Source organism: Armigeres subalbatus, chromosome 2, assembly GCF_024139115.2.
Source record: "Armigeres subalbatus isolate Guangzhou_Male chromosome 2, GZ_Asu_2, whole genome shotgun sequence".
Lineage (NCBI taxonomy): Eukaryota > Metazoa > Arthropoda > Insecta > Diptera > Culicidae > Armigeres > Armigeres subalbatus.
Window position 1 is genome coordinate 155,998,646 of NC_085140.1, and position 7,670 is coordinate 156,006,315.

The window sequence follows — 7,670 nt, forward strand, 5'->3', positions numbered from 1 at the left end:
TCATCCGACCTTTTTCTCTGTGGAATCAGCGCGGGTGAGCATTTTCAACCCATACGAGAATGATTGAGAATTACGATCCCTGCAGTACTTCTAGTAGATGAGCCATAGGGGTGGACAGAAAGGTCGGAACAGGCAAATTTTAGTCAAAATTGAAATGACCATAACTCTGTCAAATATCAACCGATTTCTTTGATTCTGCCAGGTTCAACGGGAAAATTCATTATCTAGTTTTGAAAAACTGGTTCAAATTCCGGATACCAGAGATATTCCGGATTATTTGAGATCATGTCAAAATATGTATTATTTGGGCGTTTATATTTTTCGCATGAGTGAAATATGGTCCCCTCTATATTTCACAGGAACTAGCTCTTTTCCTGAGTTGATTGATATATTGTTTCCGTGAAATCCGCGAAATCGGTTCAGAGCAAAGCGGCCAAAATCATGTCTTTAAAACTATATCAATATGGGTATCATCTCTGGTATCATAGGGTATCTGTTCAATTATTAATAACATGCTCCTATATCAATAACATTCGCTAAACAGGCGATTTAGGCTCAATTTGTGTCGTGTTTTGTTGTTTTCCGGCGTGCTCACTGCTGAAAAAATTCACAAAAATTAGAAATAAAACAATAATTGTTTCATAAAAATTCTTTGTTTTCGAATGGTATTTATTTGGGTACATGGTATGAATTCAAGGAGCAGTTCCCCTACTTTATTATTTTTAAAGCCCATAAGAATGCAAATATTTTTTAGTATAGGAGATTTTTTTTGGTGTAGGGTTAAGACAGAATCACCGTCTCCGACCAGGTCGACAAACTAAACACTTAACATCTAGCATTAGACGGACAGCACCATTTACATTTCGCGTCACGAAAAGATTTCTCCTCACCATGGCGGGAATCGAACGCACAGTCCATAGCACATGCGTTTAGAGGATTGACGTCGCTAACCGCACGGTCACGAAGCCCACTTACCCTCAAATAATATGATTATTCTTGTTTAGTTGTGATATCGGTTAAAGGTTTTAAATGTTTGGGATCGGCGTTATTTAGAAATTCTTGAAAATCGTTTTTACTTAATAAATCACAAACCAAAACATTTATAAAAATATTTACTTTATTAGTTGATGTTACCTCAACAAACATTGGAAGCTAATACAGCGCCTATTCAACCAAAAATAGTCTTCTTCAGCTACAAAACCAGCTTATTCAGCTAAAATTGTTTCTTGGGCCGCAACATTTACCAATATCTGTTCACCGTTTCGGGACAATTGTGGATATTCAATTATCTGTAAATAGTTAGAATTTTAACAGCAAACATGAAAAATTTATATAAAATGCACTTTTCCAATTTTTTCACACTTCTACCAACATAATATGTATGTAAACTTGTACAGTGGATCCACAATGGAAGGGAAAACACAGTAGCAGTGCAATATCATTAAGGTAAAACTACTATTAAATTGGGTTTTCCCAATGTGCAGCTTCTGTTTTGGCATTCAGGAGTTGTATAAAAAAATGGTTTTCCTCGGAAGCAATGCTCAAGATGGCAGGCGCATCACAGTGAATAGGGAACCTTAATTGGATTAATATGCTTCCGAAACTTGAATATTCAGATTGTAGTGTGCATTGACGCCAACAAGTCGAACAAATTTGGTGTGTCATTTTTGTCATTTTTTTTTCTGCTTCGGATGAATATCCACTAAAATCAAGATATTGATTAGTTTTTATTGAAAGCAAAACCTGAAGTTTTTATGATATTTTAGTGCAACTTTTTGTTCCCCTTGTTATTGTATCACTTATTTCAAAAAAGTTCATATCATGTTTTGTTATCAATATCACTTTTTACTGTTGATATGCCATTATCGTGGGCCCTCCTTAGCCGTGCGGTAAGATGCGCGGCTAAAAAGCAAGACCATGCTGAGGGTGGCTGGGTTCGATTCCCGGTGCCGGTATAGGCAGTTTCCGGATTTGAAATTGTCTCGACTTCCCTGGGCATAAAAAAGTATCATCGTGTTAGCCTTATGATATACGAATGCAAAAATGGTAACTTGGCTTAGAAACCTCCCAGTTAATAACTGTGGAAGTGCTTCTATGAACACTAAGCTGCGAGGCGGCTCTGTCCCACTGTGCGGATGTAATGCCAATAAGAAGAAGAAGATGATATTATCGTCTACCCGGATAGCCAACAGCTCTCGGCTAGTAGGATTGCATTTCTCAAGCGTGAACTATCTTATCGTGTTGCTATGTTTCTAATGATTAAAGCTAACTCGCTGGAGTGTAAAATCCAGAAGTTTGCTTATGGATTCATTATCCATTAACAGACGCTTATTGTAAGGAAAAAGTGACCTCGGACTGATCTTTAAATATGAAGTGGTCTGAAATGGATTACTGGAACTGCAGTAGAGGTAGCATTTTCTAACTCCCAGATCTTCCTCCACCTGGCCGAAAATCGTCCTCCACCTAATCGACCCACCTTGCTAGCTGTGCACCTCGCTTTTTATGCCCGTAGGATCGTCGTCGAGAACCACTTTCAGTGGATTACTATCTGACGTTCTGGCTGCGTGTCCGGCCTATCGCAATCGTCCGATTTTTGCGGTGTGAACGATGGATGATTTTCTCACTCGTGGTGGATTCGCATCATCCAGGTCTCGTGTTCGTAGAGGACTACCGGTCTAACGAGCGTTTTGTAGATAGGCAGTTTTGTACGGCGGCGAACTCAGTTCGATCGGAGCGTCTTGCGAAGCCCAAAGTATGTGCGGTTTCCAGCCACGATGCGTCTCCGAATTTCTCTGCTGGTATCATCTTCGGCAGTGACCATTGAGCCCTAGCACACGAATTCTTCAACCACCTTGCTTTCGTCACAAACGATACAAACTCCTGGTGCGTGACTATTATGTACTTTGTCTTCAACGTATTGATGACTAGTCCAAACCGTTAAGCTGATATAGTCTTCCCTCATCTTCTCAAAGTTGCGTGCCATAATATCTAACTCGTCGGCGAAACCAAATAACTGGACGGACGTTCGGGAAAATCATATCACTCGTGTCGATCCCTGACCTACGTATTAACCCCTCCAAAACGATGTTAAATAGCAGACACGAAAAACCATCATCTTACAGTAACCCTCTACGCGTTTCAAAGGGATTCTAGAATGCCACAAAAACTCATTCGTGCATTAGCTGCCATAGCTGATCTCGATCGATTGTATCATATGCGGCTTTGAAGTCGAGGGATAGATGATGTGTTGTATTCGCGGTATTTCTGTAATATCTGGGGTACACCGAACACCTGGTCTGTGGTGGAGTGTTCGCCCATGAATCCCGCCTGGTACTGTTTCACGAACTCTCTTGCAATTGGTGCTAGTCGACGGCATAAAATTTGGGAGAGTACCTTGTAGGCGGTGTAGTAGATGAATATATAGTATAATATATGAATAATATACCTTATAGGCGGCGTTCAGCAATATTATTGCGCGGTAGTTGCTGCAATCCAGCTTATCGCCCTTTTTGTAGATGGAGCACACGACACCTTCCATCAACTCCTGCGGCAGTATCTCAACCTCCCAAATCTTGGTATTGACCCAATGCAGCACTCTAGCCTCACCACCGTTTTTCAATAGCTCTCCTGGAAGTTGGTCAACCCCAGGGGTTATGTTGTTTCAGCCGGCCAATCAGCTCCTGGATTTCTTAAAGATCCGGAGCCGGAAAACGTATGTCCTGCGTTTCCTGCCACATCACCATTCAGATGCTCTTCGTAGTGCTGCCGCCACCTTACGCTCATTCGTAAGAAGATTCCCGTTTATGTCTTTACATATCAGGCTGTGGCACGTGGCCTTTACGTGAACGGTTCAGCTTTTCATAGAACTTCCGTGCTTAATTAGCACGGTACAGTTGCTCGTTGCTCCGTCTCTTCACGGTCTTAATCTTCCTGCTGGCGCACCCGTTTGTATCGTCCCTCGTTCGCCCTCGTGCGGCGTTGCAGCAATCTCACCCATGCTGCATTCATCTCCTCCACTAACTGCTCACATTCCGTAGTCCCTTCCCGATTTTGGCAACACGACCAGATTTTAAAGTTGCCAAAATGGGTATGTTGCCAAAAACGGGAAAAAAAATTCATACAAAATTTCAATTTTTTTTGTTTGCGTGATTGAAGCTAGATACTTAGAAAATGAACTACAAAGTATGTGGAGTGTGTTTAAGTGATGCACGTGCATCATAATTGATATTTTTGCGATATTATTCATAACTCGAAGGTTGTAGTTCGAACAAAATTGAAACAAACTCAAGAATGGTAATCAAACGATAATGTATCTAATTAGCCAATTTTATAATACAAATTGAATAATAAATAATATTTGAAATTAACAATAGCGTCGGCCACGTCCTTACATAAATTTGTGGTGATAAAAAAAACGTTTCTATTGTAGGCAAGCTTTCTTGTGGTCGGTGTGATTAGGAGTAAAGTTCTGTGCAATTTTCGCTGACATTATGGGAAAAATGAACGCAAGGCATAAGACATTCCAATGTTTTAGAAAATGGTATCGGAAATTTGCATTCTGCACATTGGTCAAGCCAAGTGTATCCAATATAGTGTGAGTATGGGTTAACTACACTCGTCTACAGTTCTTCATGCACTACTTTCATTATTATGTGTACTTGGGGTCACTTGACCTCCGATAACGATACCAGCAGATAAATTCGGAGACGCAACGTGGCAGGAAAGCGTACGTACTTTGGACTCCAAAAAACAAACCGATCGAATAGAGTTCGCCGCCGTACCAAACAGACTCCCTCATTGAACATGTGGCGGTAGTCCTCCTTGGACACGAGACCTGGACAATGCTTGTGGAGGACCAACGCGCACTTGGAGTAAAAATTGTTCTATACAACGATCCGACAGGCACAAGAAGGCGAGGTGTGCAGCGATCAAGCTGTGTAACGATTGATTTTACCACCCTATTATAATTTGCTCACTGTCCATTCAAAAATAAAATACAACATGAGCTTTCGGCATACTTGTGCTGCCACCTATCAGATACTAGGGTAACGCTGACGGTGTAATTTTCGCGTATATGTATTGAGCTCCACTCATATACGTTCACTTCTTCTACTCTACCAAACGACTGCAACCGATTTTGTGTTCATCCGATGGGGCTCTAGCGATATGGTTTGCACTGAGCAATCGAATGTATTTAGCCAAATTTAAGAAGGGGATCTTTTGTAACTGGGAAACACACGAGTACATTTTCCATTAGTCCAAACAATGATTGGAAATTCTATACCTATGGGGTACAATAGAATCCCATATCAGATTATTGCGCCATTTGAGCAGAGTATCTAGTTTAAGGTAGACATAAAACGTGCACCTAAAATCGTGTAGTGACGCCACAGATTGAATTGTATCCAGCAATTATCAGATATTAACGAAAAGTTATCCTAAAACTTGTAAAAATAGTTATCCTAAAACTTGTTAAACAGTGGTAATATAGTAAGTGGTATCGAATTCGAGAGAGAAACTTATTCCTAAACATGTAACTTTTTAGAATTGCCTTTGGAATAGTGTTAAAGCGCGTGTGCTCCCTTAGGGACCGGGCTTGGTTAGTACCATCCCAATCTAGCTTAGGTAAGCAGAAATGACTATTCTTATTGTTTGAATGTTGGCCTAATTATCCCGTTGAATAGGATTCCCTACTCAACGTGGGGTGCTTATGTGTACCCAACGTAAGTACACGCGCGGCTGTTTCTAACCGCCACCGAGTGAGTAAGACGATCAACGAGATCGAGCAGTGGTTCCCCAATATAAACCAGCTATTCGTCCCAGCCGTGGGTGTGGTGTGATTTTTCCACCCATACGGCTCATTACCACCCACCAAGCTCCAGTGCAGTGTAAAGTGCTCGCTCACCAACGTTTCGGTCGCCGTCAGAAGTGTTCATTCGAACAACACGCATACGCACCCGGTCACTCGAGGAAATCTGCTCGACCGGAAGGCACTGTCGGTGCAGTTCACGCGTTCATTGGCGCACCGTTCAATCAGCACGAGTACCTGGGAGCTCGAAATCGCTACGCGCATTTCGTAAAGGAGATAGCTTCTCACTGCTCGACCACGTGATGGTAATATCGATTTGATCGCTGGACTTTACGCGTACGCCAACGAGTTCATCCACACCACTTCGACGCGTCGTGGGAGCTTCCCACCAAGAGCCAGGTTTAGGGTAGAAATAAGGTAGGATAGACAGTAAGACCGCCCTTCCCTCCAATGTAAAACCCTAAAACGAAATGCACGATTAATATAAATCTGTCTGAGTTTGCCATTTCTATATTCTTTGTTCAAATGGTATTTTTAGTAATTTTTTTCTCAATGGTTTGATCGGTTTGATGAACAATATTTTCCACTTGGTCCAAAGGGTTCCCAATTTATTTGCTTCGGGTTTGGGTAGTTGAAGTGAACGAGAGTGTTTGAACCACTTAACTCGCCTAAAGATAAGGGTCTCAGCCGGACTCCAACGTACGTCAGCAGCCTCCCTGGTACTGGGAGTGGCGCTTAAGCTGCTGAACGGTTGTAAGGACATACTTCTTCGTTACAATTTGGCGCCCAACGTGGGGCCGGTAAAGTGGTTAACTAGTTGAATTCATTTGGATTTTGTTGAGATAGTTTAGATTTTCTTTCACTGTAATATAGTTGGGTCAGTTGGTTAAATTTTGAGTGTAATTTATATCGTAAGTTTGAATTCTGAATAGTTCGATAGTACCTACTTTAGAATAAGATTGAATTTTTTTTTGGTGATTGGTTAATTAGGTTAATTGTTTTCTTTTTCTTTAACATTTTTTTAAAACTTATTTTTATTTTTATTTATCTTGATTTGTTCTGAATATTTTGAAAGATGGATTTCTACCGTATAAATACCAATGATCTGGAAGAGGATGAGCTTAATTATGAACTTGCGATTCGAGGAGCTCCAATTGATGGAAATCTTGATTCACGTCGCAGAGCTTTACGTAATCTGCTTCGTGAGCGACAAAATGGTTATAATCTGCAAATAGCTGACCATTTGATGTCTAATGACTATGACTTATTACCCCAACGACTCCGTAGAATTGGGTCGTTATTAGTGTCAGGGATAGACACAGGATGCTTATCCAGGTTGGTGCATTACCATATGAGAGTACGTAGGCACGCCCCTCGGGATGCCATGCAAGCAGAAAATAAATATTTATTGTTGGATTTAATTGCTCGAATGGGTCAACAGTATTTTGGCGTGAATTTTGAGATTATGAACCAATCGGATCCCCCTACTGAGTTCGATCTTAATGCGCCTGTCTTAATGGGAGAAGTTGAGCAGAATGTAGTCAATGAATCTCCACTTCCCCCGTTGCCCCCTCATGGCGGAGCAATTCGCCGAGTTAAACCACCAGCTGGAAAACAGTTGGAGGGGCAACCAGAATCAGAAAATGTCGAGAATGTCTTAATTGCTTATGCCCAGGTATTTTCATATCATACGATATAGTTCGTAGCCTTAATAGGCTATGTTTTGCCTCATTTCTCGGATTATAAAATATTGTTGTTTATTTGCTGTTCGGGTTGTTCAACAATTTATTGAACTCAAGTTTGGGCTCCCGCAGACATTAATTGAATTCAATTGGCTTTTCTCGGTGACTTTAATTAAAAA

General features: G+C 41.1%; 1 long non-coding RNA gene and 1 pseudogene across 2 annotated transcripts; both read left to right on the plus strand.

The window, feature by feature from the left end:
- Positions 1–7,670, plus strand: part of LOC134211054 (AFG3-like protein 2) — a 102,822-nt pseudogene that overhangs the window by 89,611 nt on the left and 5,541 nt on the right.
- On the plus strand, positions 5,339–6,683 carry LOC134215344 (uncharacterized). Of its 2 annotated transcripts, none has more exons than XR_009980120.1 (3): positions 5,339–5,490; positions 5,546–5,625; positions 5,685–6,683. It is a non-coding gene; the product is annotated as an uncharacterized LOC134215344 (long non-coding RNA). The 2 variants fall into 2 exon arrangements; XR_009980121.1 differs by having other exon boundaries at positions 5,339–5,482.